At 39.7% G+C, this 17,226-nt stretch overlaps 1 long non-coding RNA gene across 1 annotated transcript; it reads right to left on the bottom strand.

Moving 5' to 3' along the window:
- Nucleotides 1-12,935: 12,935 nt before the first annotated feature.
- Nucleotides 12,936-14,528, bottom strand: LOC115249851 (uncharacterized). Its single transcript, XR_003888474.1, has 3 exons — nucleotides 14,470-14,528; nucleotides 13,859-13,987; nucleotides 12,936-13,738 (listed from the first exon to the last, which is right to left on the bottom strand). It is a non-coding gene; the product is annotated as an uncharacterized lncRNA (long non-coding RNA).
- Nucleotides 14,529-17,226: the final 2,698 nt, after the last annotated feature.

Consider the following 17,226-nt stretch of genomic DNA (forward strand, 5'->3'; position numbering starts at 1 on the left):
GCCATAGATGTTGGTGTGGATCAGGGGGACCTCAGCTGTCAGGATGAGGATCACTGATCCATCCCCAGAAGGCAACGGGCCAGTTACAGTGATCCAGTTTGCCTTGGGGGCCCCGTCTTCAGTCAGAGACACTGAACGCACTGATTTGTCAGTACTGGTGACGTGGCACTTCAGCAATGCCTTGGTTCTGTCAACAGGGTTGGCAAACACACGGAGATCTGCAGGAGGATAGAAAAGGTGATGATCAGGGTTGTCTGTTGTCACTCTTTGAACAGGGAACCAGCAGTGATGAGCAGCTCACTCTTCCTCTCAACATAGTTTTAGCTCATAACCAACACCAGGCTCCTTCAGCTACCTTTACCAGACTGAACTGCTTCTGTCCTCATCTGAGCTCCATCAGCAGATTCAACACTGACAGGAGGAAATCACTGAGGTCACCATGACAACGAAACAGGATGTGGCTTCATTTGGCTTTACAAGCTGCTGTTGTTATTCTCTCTGTTACCCCACGTGTGTGTGTGTGTGTGTGTGTGTGTGTGTGTGTGTGTTCACCTGTTCTTTTTTCTGCTTCCCTTAATTTGATCTGATGGATCATTTCTGGACATTCTTCATTGATGAAGTGTCCAAAGAAATGGTTCCGAGCCTCACGGTTGTTCCACGAATCTTTAATCATTTCTGCAGAAGGAGACAGGGCTTTCCATTTCTGAGCTCCAGCATCAAACTGAATGAAACCCTCTCCATTCACTGCCCAGTTGTCAAAAGCAGATTCAAGCCTCTCGTCTGACGTGATGCAGCCACGCCGCCGTTGAACATCTACAAGGATTGTTTTTTCTCTTTAGTTAAAGGTTTTAATTCCTCTTAGATGTGTTACAAAGCAAATGTGCTACAAACTTACTCTGTGTGTGATTGGTGAATTTAGAAATCGCTTTGAGAGCATCAAAAACATCATAACATGCTGGTCTGCAGGTCCCAGGTAAGTTGTGGGATTCCAGGACGGGTTTGAAGTGTTCTTGTTGTGTCCCACTGTCACAGTGAGAGATCACAACTCCATCAAACTCTGTAACTTGTTCAAAATGGAGCCCAGATCCAGGCTGAACACGTCCTGTAGACAAGAACTCAAGAGAATGGGAACCTGAAACACACAAACAAATGGAGTTCTTGCATCAAAAGGTTCTGACAGGAACACAGGAAACTGTGTTTTAATGTCAAATTAGGAAAAAGGAAGAAGTTGAAACAATAACAAAGCACAAACTGAAAGGAAAAAGGCAGGAGCAATAGGAGAGAGAAAGGAAAGGGAATGAGGTAGAGGAGCGCAGCGGCAGTGTTCTTGGGTAGATCCAGATAACGAAGACAAGAATCTCTGGCTGAAGATAGTGTGGTTATCAGGAGCAACGTTGGGAGTTTATAATCCACGTCGGCGTCTCGCCTGGGAGGAGGATCCTAATTTCAAATCCACTGGCTCTCAGCCACTCAGAGTTCGGGATTCTGTCTTTGCAGGATTACACCTGGTTGGAAACTACGACACCCGTTGTTTAAATTTGGTGCCCTTCTTGAGGGTCTCACTCAGGCTTTGTAGGCCACACGGGTACCAAACAATCAGAAGAAATATCAGGCTGAATAAATGCTTTTTTATGCTTGCTTCCTGATCTACACTCAACAGTCGATTGCAGTAATAAGCTGAAACAACCACCAGTTTAAAAAAGAAGAAAAGGAAGATCATGAACTATTACACCTAATAAAGCAGCTTCTCCGGGTCTCCAGAGCAAACCAGAAAATGTTCTCTTTTTTGTACGTTTCCTGTCTTTAGCCAGTATTTTATTATTAATATTTAAACGTGGTTGTGGATCATGGATCAGTCAGTCTTAAATCTTTGGATGTCCATGGAACTTCTCTCGGGAATCTGTTCAAGTGTTTGACGCAAAGAGCGCGACAAGAAAGGCGCGTGTTTCCAACGCTGCAGTTCGGTTCGGAGCCTGAGGTTCTCGATGAGTGTAACACGTGGTGACCAAAATAAACTTGATTCAATAAACTTGACAAATTTTGCGCGGCGTCTAACAACCCTGTAAATCCAAACTTTCGCCATTACAGTTGTGTCACCTACCACATTCTGCTGCTGGCAGCAAAACCCAGTAAAGCAAAAGACAGAACTTCATCTTCCTGCAGTTGCGTTTCCCAAATAAAAGTCCATAATTATTTGCTGTCGATGTTATTGTTGTTGTGCATCCAAAAGAGGAGAAAAGATGAAGTTGTCTCTCCAGCGCTGGGGAACCAAACGTCTTCAGAACACCGTCACGATTTTTTTTATCTGTACGATCGTTAATTTTTGAATTTTTTATCACGCAGTAAACACCGGAAGTGGGTGTAATAGTTGGATCCCGCCTTACTTTTATTTTACCGAGACGTGAAATGTTCTTCATAAACTTGAGTGACGAACAATTAACAAGTATAAATTTGTAGGGTTGTTGTTGTTTGTTTGTTTTTTGTTTTGCCTTAATTGAAGTGATAAATGTTCCATCGTTGAACAAAGTTATAATTCTGTTCCTCTGAGCTACATTCTTGCTGCTTTAGCCTGGCTGCCTGCTCTTCACTGGTTGAAATATGTTCTATATTGACATTTTAATTCCGTACTAGTTTAACATCCCCTGTTCCTTCTGTAACTGCTCCATCTTCTCTCTGGAAGGCTGAGCTGCTGGTCTGTGTTTTCTCAGGGGAGATCTTGGTCAGACATCATCAGCCTCCACAACGAGCAGATAGCAGTTATTACTAAACAGATACTGGAGGTCCTACAGAATAGCGTCTGGAATGTCATAAAACATCTGAAGGTGACTGTTTGATTTGATTTTGCATGAGAACTTGTTACTACTGGTTTTTAATGAGTAGCATTAAATGGCGCTTTTGTTGTTATTGTCCTGAAAATAGAACTACTAAATCCTATTCTGCAGGAAACCCTGATACTGATTCTTCTTCTAAGTTTGACAACAATGCATTTATGTCTTCTCACTGAATGTATTATAAAAGGTGATGTCTGTAGTTTAGAGACATGTTGAGATGTTAAAGATCTTTTAGGATCATTTAAGATCTTGAAAGTATTTGAGTTTTCACATGTTACCAAACAAATTTAGTAGAATGTGACAATAATAATACGAAGGTGACATGAAAATATAGTCACTGAAGTTTCTGTGGATGCTTTTTTGAAAAGCCATAAAAGTCATTATTACCTGGGTGAACAATAATTTATTAATCTGGCAGCTCTCTGATAGGCCAATAAATTAGTTTTATAAACGGACTAGATCATTTCTGTCCGATGTCTTTCTTTTTCATCTTCGTTGCATGTGTTTTTAAAGGAACACACTTTAGACTAATTCAGTATACTGATGCAAATCACTCGAGCCTTATTTTTGTGAAAGATCAAAAAACAATCTACATGAAAATTGTTACAAAAATATACATATATATTATTTCTTACTAATAAATGTTTATGTATAAAAATAAGTCTAATCAAGTTGTTCTTTATAATCTGGAGTAAATAAAAATTCTGCCTCTTGATATAAAATATAAACTATTCTTCTAATGAAGGAAGTAAAAATAAGACAATCTTAGTATAAAGACATTTAATACAGTAAAAGAAGATCTTAACAAGTATGTACATTTATTTTGATATTCAATTTCATTAAATTAAAATTAATCGTTTATTGACAACATTCTTGGTGCCACATGACATCATCAAAGAACATGAGTTACATTTGATCATCAGTCTCTCAAAGAAATACATTAATGTTTAAGTAAACGGTTCACTAAACAGTAGTTTGGTGGTCATGTTACATTAACATAGAAATAGTTATTTGTGTAATGCTTTATAATGTCTAAATAGGAAACCAAAGTGCTTACATAATAGATAAAAGGTCACAGGGAAAAGAACATAATAAAAAGTTTCTTTAGCTTTTTACACCTGATCACTGTTGTGACTTCACCTGTATGTTCTGTTTAATGTACTGCTCTGTTTGAAAGTGTCGTAAATGTGAACGTTAAAGCCGGTTCACTGCACATGTTTGTGTTTTGATCCCCTGCTCAGTTGTATTACACGGGGCAACTTTAATATGGAGAATAAAAATATTCCTGATCATAGCATTTGTCTCTCGTCCAATCTTGACAAATATTCATTCTTCTGGTTATCCATCAGTTCATCACCCCTTAAAGATACTGGTGGTTGTTCTTCATCACTTGAAACAATCCACTTCTTGACTATTGTGAAACACAAATGGAGGCACAAATAATACATGTTGGCAGATATTTCATTACAAACATTGATCTGATCATAAAGCTAATTATTGAAACATTAATACCAAAATATCAGCTGACAGACTGATGAGTGTTTCAACAAAAGTAGTGAGACTTACAGTTGAGCATCCGTGCTGTTGCACAGATTAAAAGAACACATGAAACCAAAATGGGAGCCCAGAATGTCCAATTAACACCAGCAAGTGTTTTTCCATCTGAAACAAAAGGGAAATTATGGCAATAACAATAAAATACACTAGGTTTAAAACCTTGCATTATTCTGTATCATATGTTCCTGAACTTTTTTACCAGTTATATTTACAATTGGGCCCAGAAACAATCTATAGATCTGTACATTGGTGAGACTAAACAACCACTGTACAGATGCAACGCCAACTCCTCAGGTCAGGATTTGGCCATCCAGCTACACCCAAAAGATAAGGGACACTGATTTGAAGAAAGCAAAGCAAAGCAAATTACCACTGACCCTCATGAGCATCAACAATAACGCTCAGTGACTCAGCACAGCACAACTGTGGGATTCCCACTAGTTCATTTACAATTGAAGAAGCCTCTCAGATAAGAGGTGAAAACAAAGTTCAGGTGAACTTCCTTGAGCCAAGAATTCTTTTTGACCTGGATGATTGAGAACATTCATCAACCATTTCTCAAAATGCAGACCCATTAGTCCTTGCTTCCTCGCGCTTGTGAAACATCCTCAATCAAGCACTGTTCCAGCACTAAGTTTGCAAGCTACCAAGTACATTCCAATCTCCCGTAAGTGTCCTTGTTCTACCCCTTTGATCAAATATGCATCACATGTGACTTGTCTGGACTCAACTGCTTCCAGATTCAAATGACAAACATGAAATGAATCAATCCGATTAATGTCCAGTTGTGTTTCATCCCTTGAATAATAGGCATATATGCAGCCTGTATTGCTTTGACTGGCCAAATTAAAATTGTTTTTTTCAAAATGGGTAAAACACAAATGAACTAAAAGAGTCAGTGGTCATTTCATGAAACATCCTGGGAGAACTTCCAAACTGCACTGATAAAGTTGCGATCCCAGGGGATTGGAACCCACAACCTTGTTGCTGTGATGAGACAATGTTAACCACCTCATCTAATCAGACATTTCCTCATGTAAATGAAAATAAACATTATCACACAAGCTCTTAAAATTAAAACTCATTTATTGCAGGAAGTAAAAACATACAATATTTACAAACATTTAATAATGGAAAAAATAGAAACTCTTAAGGACTTCACACATCAGGTCCTGCAAGTTAGTTACAAACACTGTTAAACACTTTACTATTTTACACACAATATTAGTCGACCAGTTTCACATGAATTTGTTAGATTCTTCAAGGAAGAACTTCAGAGTTAAATTTCAACACCAAGGATGTAACTAAAACCAGTCTTTCAGAAACAGAAATAAAGTCATCAAACATTCAACAACATAAAAGATTTTTACAATGTCGAAATAAGTAACCAGTGTTTTACATAAAATAAATAAAGATGATGCAAACAAAATAAAGGAGAGATGAATGAGTAAATAACACAAAAATAAATGAAACCAGACATAATGTGACAGCATTACGAGGTGTTTAAAGGCAGTTTTGAAAGATGAGTGTTAAGCTCTGATTTAAGAAGTTCAAGATCATTATTACTGAATTTAGGGTCAAAGTGCTAAAGTTTTCCATAGTTTGGCTTCTTGGCTTCTTAAAAAAGATGACAGTCAGTGAAGGTTAGACCCGTGTCAGCAGCATTAGTCCCAAAGCTCTGCTACTGGATGACAACACAGTCCAAATATTACAGTACATGTGACTTTGGATCCTCTGTTCAGGTCAACACGTTTCTATAGACGTGCACTTTCAGCATGAAGAGTAAAACATCCTGGATCATTGATGTGGAAAAAATCCATCTTCCCCCAGTTATTCTTCAATGGACTCGTGAGAAAAGTTTCCTCATCACTTTTTCCTCTCTTGTGCCTATGAAGAAATAAAATGAAGGAACAATTAATAGATGCTGACAGGTGTATTTCACAAGAAACATCATTAACAATCTATTAATGCAGGGCCACAATAGTAAAATATCAGCTCACAGACTGACTTGAAAGTTACAATCAAAGAAGTGAGACTTACACAAAAGAGTCATTACGGAGATTAAACAACAAACAAAGATGATGCCGATAATAATCCAAAACTTCATCGGGACACCTGCATAAAGGATGTGTTGTCCATCAAGTGTGTTTCCATCTGCTCATAAAAGAGTATAAACAACAAAAACATGATTATTGTAATCACCAAACTGGCCATACTTTACTCTATGCAGCATGTCGTCATGTGTTATTGTAATAAACTTATTTTTAATATTTTGAAAGCTGTGCTCCGAATAACAGAAAGTGTAACTGACTCTATTTAGAGTATTTCAACTGTTAAATTTATTAACTGTCTGGACCAACGTGACATGCCGACAGTTGTCTGAGGCCTGGACACAGACTGAAGCTCAACGTTGCGCACTGATAATTCTGTGCCAAGACGATAGAAAGGTGGGTGCTGAGCTGCTGCAGCGCCCCCTGCTGGCAGAGGGTGGTTCTGTGCATTCCACTGCCTGCACCAAATTGTAACTCTGTAGTAGCTCTTTTATTATTGGAAACATGTGAAGCACGTTAAATGGTGTTAATTAAATGGGCAAAAAACTTGTGGCGAGACATAAAAAAATTCTCAAATAAGTTTTAACAGTGTCGAAACAGCCGTTTCTGACAGAGTTAATGACCAACACTGCTGTAATCTCAGCCAGAAAAGATCCAAAGGTCTGCTTTCAGATGGAGGAAGACCAGAGAATCACCAGGAACGTTTCAGAGCTTCTTCATGAGGGACTTTTACCAGAGTACCCAACACACCAGAACCCCCCCAGCAACAATAAGATCCCACTGGCCTGTGTGCAGCCTGGATCACGACTCAATAACAATCATGCAGCAGTATGTAAATGTAAAGTTCTCACCCCACATGACAGTGATGTTTCTGTCTTCTGTTTGGACAACACAGCCATAGATGTTGGTGTGGATCAGGGGGACCTCAGCTGTCAGGATGAGGATCACTGATCCATCCCCAGAAGGCAACGGGCCAGTTACAGTGATCCAGTTTGCCTTGGTGGCCCCGTCTTCAGTCAGAGACACTGAACGCACTGATTTGTCAGTACTGGTGACGTGGCACTTCAGCAATGCCTTGGTTCTGTCAACAGGGTTGGCAAACACACGGAGATCTGCAGGAGGATAGAAAAGGTGATGATCAGGGTGGGACCAGCCAGGGGAAGAAAAGATACTTTTGTATGTGTTCAGGTTAATTCCTGAATTATGTCCAATGAGCCAAATCTGTGTGGTTGTTTGATTTTACATGCTGTGTCGTAAAAAACAGGTATTTCATGAATCTGAAGTCCTCACAAAGATACAAGTAAAAATATACAGTATGTGTGTGTTTATTCACCTGTTCTTTTTTCTGTTTCTTTTAATTTGATCTGATGGATCATTTCTAGACAGTGTCTCCTGATGAATTGTCCAAACACATGGTTCCGAGTCTCATAGCCGTTCCACGAATCTTTAATCATTTCTGCAGAAGGAGACAGGGCTTTCCATTTCTGAGCTCCAGCATCAAACTGAATGAAACCCTCTCCATTCACTGCCCAGTTGTCAAAAGCAGATTCAAGCCTCTCGTCTGACGTGATGCAGCCACGCCGCCGCTGAACATCTACAAGGATTATTTTATGTAAAATGTTCAGTTCATTTTCAACAAAATAAACATGTTATAAAGCAAATGTGCTGCAAACTTACTCCGTGTGTGATTGATGAATTTAGAAATCGCTTTGAGAGCATCAAAAACATCATAACATGCTGGTCTGCAGGTCCCAGGTAAGTTGTGGGGTTCCAGGACGGGTTTGAAGTGTTCTTGTTGTGTCCCACTGTCACAGTGAGAGATCACAACTCCATCAAACTCTGTAACTTGTTCAAAATGGGGCCCAGATCCAGGCTGAACACGTCCTGTAGACAAGAACTCAAGAGAATGGGAACCTGAAACACACAAACAAATGGAGTCAAGACTCTGGACCCTCACAGTGGGATCAGCGGTTCTGACAAAAATAATCATGTTATAAATTGATCCCAATCTCAGGTCTTGTCAAATTAATAGTGAAAGATGTAGACAGTTTAATATTATGGTTAATTATTTTAAACCTTAAGCTGTGAGTCGTATCTGCTCAAATTGGTGGACGGTATCAAAAAAAGCAAAAATATCTCTTTGATCATCATCATTGATCCTCTTTGAGCCAGACCACCACATGTCAGGATAAAAACCACACTGGACAAAACACCACTAAGAGCATCTAGAGCTGATTAATTGTCTATTTCTACCTGAGAAAAGCGCAACACAGCGCTCAGAACGTGCGTGTAAAGAAAGGACATTAACTTACCTCAACTTACCGCATTCTGCTGCTGGGAGCAGGATCCAAAACAGAAGACAAATGTTCATCTTCCTAAATGAAGGTCGCTAAACACTTGCTCTCTCCCTGCAGCCGCGCAGCTTTCAGTTAGATCTGCCGTTCGTGCAGCAGGCTGCGCTGCTCCCGGAAAGCCGGGCTCCGCCGGGCCTTATAAGGTCGTGACTACATAAGGACCTATTCCGGTGGGTTTCCATTTCCCTGCCCTTATTTGGAACTTCCTGAGGCAGCGCTGATCGCCGCTTGGCAGTGAATGTGAGGCTGGAGCGCAAATCAAGTCCTGGCTCCCAATAACTAATGTCAGCAGCAGAACCGCGCTCCACGGTACGAGAAAAGAGGTTTAATCTCCACTCTCTTCGTACTCTGTGTGCAGGCATCAAAATCAAAGCAAATCCTCAGATAGTCAACAACTAAAAAATACATCTGTGTTTGGACAGTTAACTGGGAGATCATTCTTGGTAGTTTGAGACAGTTTGAGACCAACAACCACATGAGGACAACAAAATGAGCTGACTAACACCCAAAAATATTGCAAGAATTAAATGATTCCTGACTAAACAATATCTTGACCAGCTTGTTCATGCATCATTTTTTAATGTAAATTTTCATGTTGAATTACTGTATTTCTTGACAAATAAATGTTGATAAAGACAACAATTTCAGTGAAATGGTGGAAATAGGTTTAAATCAGTGTTTAGACAGATGCCTTATCAACAAGTGACAACTATTTCATGCATAAGCCTGTGATATTAAAATTATTAAATAAGTATTAAATATTAAAACACACACACACACACACACACACACACACACACACACACACAGGGCAGAGGTACTTTAGCAAAGGTTTTATCAACCGGAAGTCTCAGTGTGCACTACTGTATGACTCTGTATGAGTCACTGCTCAGTCGGAACGACACGCGCAATCAGCAGAACACTCGCAAAACTCAGTCATTTCGGTTCGGTTGGCACTATTTTTAGAATAGTGTTTAGAATAGTGTCACTGCCCAAATATCTTCAAGTATTTCACCAGCTTCCGTGTGCATTATTCGCTATTGATGTTTTTATTGCAGAGCTAAACAAAAACAAAGGGCGTTTTTGAATGTTCTTTAAAAGTCGATGGCAGTATCACCGACCAGTTCAGGTGTTCAATCAATCACGTCATTTTGAATATTATATATTCATGCAAGAGTTTGGGGAGAGTTGTTTTATTCAGAATCATTGTGTGTTCTTTGATTACCATGTTGGTGAGGCAATGACTGCTCAAGAGTCAGATTTACGATTGTAAGACCTAAAAAAAAGCATCTTATTTCACCTTTTTTCTAACAGCACACAACTACTGATAATGCTTCATATCCCATCAGCATTCCTCTTTCAGTTACACTCACAAACCAACACAAACATATACACAGGAGCATATTTGTCCTGTAAAGAACTTTCTTATATAGCTATGGATAGAGCACCCATCTTGTCTTTAAAGTGCAGAGATGTGTGCAGCACAAATTTAATTTTGACCAATAGTAACTCAAATTCGGCAATTTTCACTCAATGAAATGGCAGAAATGTGTAGTCATACTCCAAATGCATTTTTAACACATATACGTGGAAATAATATTTATTGATGTAAACTTTATTTTTTTCGCCTCACCTGCCTCCCGCACGTCACTGAAAAAAAGAAAAGAAAGAAAAGAAAAGAAAGTTTCCTCAACTTATCGCATTCTGCCGCTGGGAGCAGGATCCAAAACAGAAGACCAATGCTCATCTTCCTAAATGAAGGTCGCTAAACACTTGTGCGGGTCCAAACCGCGACAAGCACAATTCAGTGTACACCGGGAGGGGAGGGGGGGGGGGCATTTGGAGTATCACGCTCCAGTCGCGGTCCAATAAGAGAGAAAGATACCGCCTTGTGGGCGGAGCCTTTGTTCAGTACCGGGAAAGTCCCGAGGTCGTTTCTTCGAGCATTTTAAAAGAGCGCATTAGACTAAACGAGTGTTGCGCTCCGAGTTTATTATTGGGCTCTGACGTTGCTCCGATGTAGTGTTTTATTGATGTGAACAAGTGCGATGGTGCTAACTCCATGTTGTCTTCTCTGTAGTTTGGGCTGGATCAGCAAATAGCGGCACATGTTAATTTTGCTGTTTTATTTTGACCAGATTAAACGGAGGGTGCCTCCAAAAGTTCAACTGTGTCCCGTGGCTACTCTACGCACCACAACCACAAAAATAACACAACGCAGACATACACCGGTCACACATAAACGGTGAAAATGTGCTAATTTGCACACATAGAAACAGATCATAGAGAAATAGATCCACAAAGTCTTTATTTTCGCTTCATAACCTCCCTTTTCATTTACTTCCAGGAGTTTATTACAGCATGTTCTTTGCTATTAAAGACTTGCCAACACATCACAGCCACAGGTGTTTATCAGGGTGGCTGTTTTACAGCCAGCATAGAGCAGGTTCAGTAATGGGGGGAGAGAACGGTTAAAAAGGCTCCTACAGAGAGAATCATTTTGGATACACACAGAGCAGAACGATACCCAGATCTAAAGGGTTATGGTTAGGGTTGATTCCTTCCCTTTTAGCTGATCGAGGTTGGACCCAGTTTTCTTGGCTCGTCTTTAAAATAGTTTGCGTGCCTGTAAGATAACTGTGGGAATATAATTACCTTTATTTAACACACTTCTGTTGTCTCTCCTATGGTTTTCCCCCTATTCCATATTTAGATTTATTTGTCAGTTTTTGACCTGTGAAACAACTTTGTATCTTTTTAAATGATCCATATAAATAAGATTGAGGTTGAGCTCTTTAAGCGTACAAGGTCCAGCCTATTCCATTACCTTAAAATATATTACTCACCACATTCTGCTGCTAGCAGCTAGATCCACAAAACCAAAAGATCTCTCTTCACGTTCCTGTGGCTGATAATCTCCCAAGTATATAGACTTTAGCTAATTCTCCAGGACGGCAAGAATATTTGTCATCGAAGTTCTCGGCTTGTTCTCAACAGGTCAGTGTCGTATCTACAGCGGTGGGGAAGTGAAGGGTGTGTCAAAGAGAACATGCACTTTGCCAGAAGATGTTAATGTTCAACCAAGTCTCAAAGTTTAGAATATAAACTTTAAGTGGGAAGGCAGAGGAAACAAAAGGGAGGACCTAAAATCTGAGAAGTTCAAACTGGCAAATATAATCTTACATGGGAATCAATCAGGGAACAAAAACCCAAGAGGGCGATTGTGGCAAAGTTGGGAGATGAAATTAAGTTGTTGCTGAAAACCCTAATCTGGGGAGTTTTGCCCCAGGAATAGTTCTGGTGAACCAGGTGTGTGTTAAAAAAAATGGTCCAATGTTTCAGCTCACCAAAAGGCACGAGACAGTGTTTCAGAATTTTAGGAAAACCTTTTTTATGACCATGTTTCGCATTAAACTTCTCAGGGTTACCAAAAATGGCCAGAATAGAGGTGGCAGAGGCTGGTGTAGCAGCGCTTGAGGGGAGGGAAGTGAGAGGAAGTGGTGTTTTCAGTCTACAGGGAGGCAATCACCACGTTGATGGGGGCATGAACACGCTGTGACTGGAAGCAATATTATCAATCCCACGATAGCAATGCTAAAATGCACATCCACAGTGTATCCAACGTGCACACACAGTTCTCTGCTGTACAACACAGTAAAACTGGTATTTTGAAATGGGGACCTGATTTTGTTTTGAAGTCAACAGACACACAGGCATCATAGGAACAAAAACACACACTTGGAAGGTCTAAAGCACATGATGGGGACTTCAGGGAGACAATTTGAACAATTTGGTTTTCATATAGTGGCTCAGGCTAATTGCTAGCATATTCGTACACTGTGCAAAGCTCACAGGTTAAGTCACTCAAACACACCATCAGACAAACCCATTGTCTTGGTAGATGTTCTGACTTATCGACATGGAAACAGGTTGAACTACTGAGCAGGAGGATTTTGAGTCCCAAGTCTTTCTGCCAACAGTCGTTAATGAAGGAGGGTCAAACAATGGCTCCGTATGAGTGAATGACACTGGTGTGGGATTATTTTAATTTATTAGATCAGAACCTGAGATTATAACCTGCCGAATGTCCACTATAAGAAATGAAATGAGTTTTTCTCGCTGTGGAATGATTGCCCTCTTAATTCACATGTTAGAAGTTATTTTATTTATCTTACACAAGATTTTCCAACTGAGATTCATACTTGTAAAATGGATGATTACACAGTTGTCACATTTATTGATCTAACATCATAGCACTGGCATTTTTTTTCTATTCACATAGGCAAAAATCACAGATATACTTTGATTTTTATTGTCCCACTGTCTCCATCTTCTGGTGTTAAATTGTGGTTTTCAAAAGTTTATTTCAATGAAAACATTTACAATTGTCAAGAGAGCTGCCCTTTCGTAAGTTTCTTCTTTTCCTTTTGTCAACGGGACAACCCCAGTGCCCCCTCCTGGACACTGGGGGTCTTACAGGTCCCCAGTGGAGTGACGGGCTGTGCCTGGGTGCTGCCTATTAAATGGCACAGTCCCCGTCTCTCTGTCTCTCTCAGCGGGACGTCCCGGCTGCTGGCTGTGCTGACAGTCTCCGCTTCAATTCTGTTATTTCCCTGGACATTCCTCCAAGCCATCGTTTGTAGATTACTGTTTGCTAGTGATTTTGTTAGCACTGAAGCCTCATCTGTTTCACTTTCAACTGTCAGTGAAGGTTAGAGCAGCGTCCAAAATCTGCAGAGGTGCACCTTCAATATGGGGAGTAAAATATTCCGTCTGATAGATGTTATTTCTGTTTGAATCTCTGGTGGATAAAATCCTCTTCAATTAATCTTTGGGTCTTGTAATGGTTTCATTACAAGGGACATTCTTAGGTTTTCTTTCTCAGTTTCTCTCATGCTTTCTGGAATTCTCTTTTTTATTCTTCTTTTGATCTTCTTCTCATTGTCTGTGAAATGAAATGGAAGCACAATTAATAGATGCTGTCAGGTGTAAGCCTTCAGAAACTTGTTGATCTGTTCATAACAATAGATGACATAAATGTTTCAACAAAAGTAGTGAAACGTACGTTTGAGCACCACTGCTGTTGTGCAGATTAGAAGAAAAACACATGAAAATGAAACAATGGTCAAAATTTTCCACAATGTCCAATTAACAGTTGCGTAAAGAATTTCTCTTCCATCAAGTGTGTTTCCATCTGAAATGAAAGGGAAAATCCATCATTATTAATTAAAACACAGTAATAAAAATAATAATTATGACTGTAAACTAATAATGTTGATGCTGACAAATGTAGCTGACACAATTTACACTATTGAAGCAGTTACATTTGTTATTTTCACACAGCTCAAGTCCAGTATTTCTCAAATCAGATGTTTCAAAACACCTCAATCATTTCAAACTTGAACACAAAGTTAAATTAGCCTGTATTGTTTTGACTCAATAACCAATAATGATAATAATAATAATAATAATAATAATTCTGTGCCAAAACCATAGAAAGGTGGGTGCTGAGCTGCTGCAGCGCCCCCTGTTGGCAGAGGGTGATTCTGTACATTCCACTGCCTGTACCAAATTGTAACTCTGTAGTAGCTCGTTTCTTTCTGGAAACATGTTTGTGCAGCCTGGATCATGACTCAATAACAATCATGCAGCAGTATGTAAATGTAAAGTTCTCACCCCACATGACAGTGATGTTTCTGTCTTCTGTTTGGACAACACAGCCATAGATGTTGGTGTGGATCAGGGGGACCTCAGCTGTCAGGATGAGGATCACTGATCCATCCCCAGAAGGCAACGGGCCAGTTACAGTGATCCAGTTTGCCTTGGGGGCCCCGTCTTCAGTCAGAGACACTGAACGCACTGATTTGTCAGTACTGGTGACGTGGCACTTCAGCAATGCCCTGGTTCTGTCAACAGGGTTGGCAAACACACGGAGATCAGCAGGAGGATAGAAAAGGTGATGATCAGGGTTGTCTGTTGTCACTCTTTGAACAGGGAACCAGCAGTGATGAGCAGCTCACTCTTCCTCTCAACATAGTTTTAGCTCATAACCAACACCAGGCTCCTTCAGCTACCTTTACCAGACTGAACTGCTTCTGTCCTCATCTGAGCTCCATCAGCAGATTCAACACTGACAGGAGGAAATCACTGAGGTCACCATGACAACGAAACAGGATGTAGCTTCATTTGGCTTTACAAGCTGCTGTTGTTATTCTCTCTGTTACTGTTAGCCTCTGTGTGTGTGTGTGTGTGTGTGTGTGTGTGTGTGTGTGTGTGTGTGTGTGTGTTCACCTGTTCTTTTTTCTGCTTCTTTTAATTTGATCTGATGGATCATTTCTAGACAGTATCTCCTGATGAATTGTCCAAACAAATGGTTCCGAGCCTCATAGCCGTTCCACGAATCTTTAATCATTTCTGCAGAAGGAGACAGGGCTTTCCATTTCTGAGCTCCAGCATCAAACTGAATGAAACCCTCTCCATTCACTGCCCAGTTGTCAAAAGCAGATTCAAGCCTCTCGTCTGACGTGATGCAGCCACGCCGCCGCTGAACATCTACAAGGATTATTTTATGTAAAATGTTCAGTTCATTTTCACCACAATAAACACGTTATAAAGCAAATGTGCTACAAACTTACTCCGTGTGTGATTGGTGAATTTAGAAATCGCTTTGAGAGCATCAAAAACATCATAACATGCTGGTCTGCAGGTCCCAGGTAAGTTGTGGGATTCCAGGACGGGTTTGAAGTGTTCTTGTTGTGTCCCACTGTCACAGTGAGAGATCACAACTCCATCAAACTCTGTAACTTGTTCAAAATGGGGCCCAGATCCAGGCTGAACACGTCCTGTAGACAAGAACTCAAGAGAATGGGAACCTGAAACACACAAACAAATGGAGTCAAAACTCTGGACCCTCACAGTGGGATCAGCGGTTCTGATTTTTTTAAAAGAGATGAATCAACATTCAAAAACATTTAGAAACTAATAAACTTTCTAATTTCACATGATTGATCACTTCAGATTAATCTGTTAATTCTTTACAGGATCGTCAGTGCACAAATGTACAGAAAAGGCAGATTTGAACAGCAAAGAACTTAGAAATATGAGTAAAAACATTCAAAAATAAATTTCCTCTCCTTTATTAAAGCTTCCACAGGACTAAGGACATTAACTCATGAAGATGTTGCTCATGCAAACACATCTTCAGCCAATAGTAAATAGATCAAATGAACTTCACATCAACAATTTTAGTTAATTAAAATAATTCCTTCATACCTTAATGGATTACTATGACCTGGCTGAATGAAAACCTACATGGAGATAAACATTAACATTTAAATTTATGTTCAGATTTGGGTTCATCTTTGGCATTTAGGCTCATAATATTTTTTAATTAATTAATTGTGATGGTAAGCGTTGAACACAGAGCTGCCATTTCCAGAGGAGTCCCTCTGAGCTCTAAATGGCAAAATGCTGAGTGGAGTGGCTTTAATGCAATTCTTTAGGTCTGCTCCAACAGCCATGTCCTCTGAGAGGTCCAGATGTGGAGAGCAGGGTAGGAATGCTTCCAGAAAAAGCCACCTGAACAAGTGCATTTTCCACACATTTCAAATTCTGCACAAAGGCTACAAGAGACGTCCAATGAGTTAAAGTAACTTGGAATCAAGCGTTAGACTGAAATAGATCATATAGACAGAGATCCACAAAGACTTTCATTTCACTTTTTAACTTCCCTTTTCATTACATCCAGGAGTTTAAACCAATGTGTCATAAAAGAGACCCAAATTCAGTCTCTCCCTTGTCTTTACAGATACTGCATCTCTCACCAAAGAAGAAAGACAGCAGAAAGTGACTTTACTAAAGATATCCAAAAAAATAAGAGACGAAATGCAGCAGGTACAGAAGATTAAAATAGTTACAACCAATAAATAAGGTTATGGCTACTAAGTACTCCCTAAGAATGGGGAAATTTGTTCTTGTGTAACATCTGCTTCAGTGCACTGTGTTGTGCTTCAAGAATGAACCTTTTCATGTGTTTTTCTTTTTCATGTTTCAACTTTTTGCATGTTTGTTTTTAATTGTGTTTTTCTTCTTGTTTGCACTTGTGTGATTTTTATTCAATTACATACACTTCTTTGGTCAATGACATATGGATACAGTTGGTTAAAGTTTGTCTGTTAAAAGTATTGATTGGAGAATGTTTGTTATCTTTTAAAAATGTGGCGAGAGCAGTTCAAGTTAACGCCTGAATGGTGGCCAGCCCAACAGTACTCATGCTTTAATTCTTTACTGACCATCAAACAGCAAAACTAATTTTGTATTATCACATAAAACAGCATTCAGTTTCACCTTTTTGCAGTTAGGTTGTTGTCTGATTGTACCTCTGCTAAGGGGTTGTATATCACACTAATCATATTCTTTATCAATTTATTTATT

The sequence above is a fragment of the Takifugu rubripes genome, chromosome 5 (genome assembly GCF_901000725.2).
Source record: "Takifugu rubripes chromosome 5, fTakRub1.2, whole genome shotgun sequence".
Lineage (NCBI taxonomy): Eukaryota > Metazoa > Chordata > Actinopteri > Tetraodontiformes > Tetraodontidae > Takifugu > Takifugu rubripes.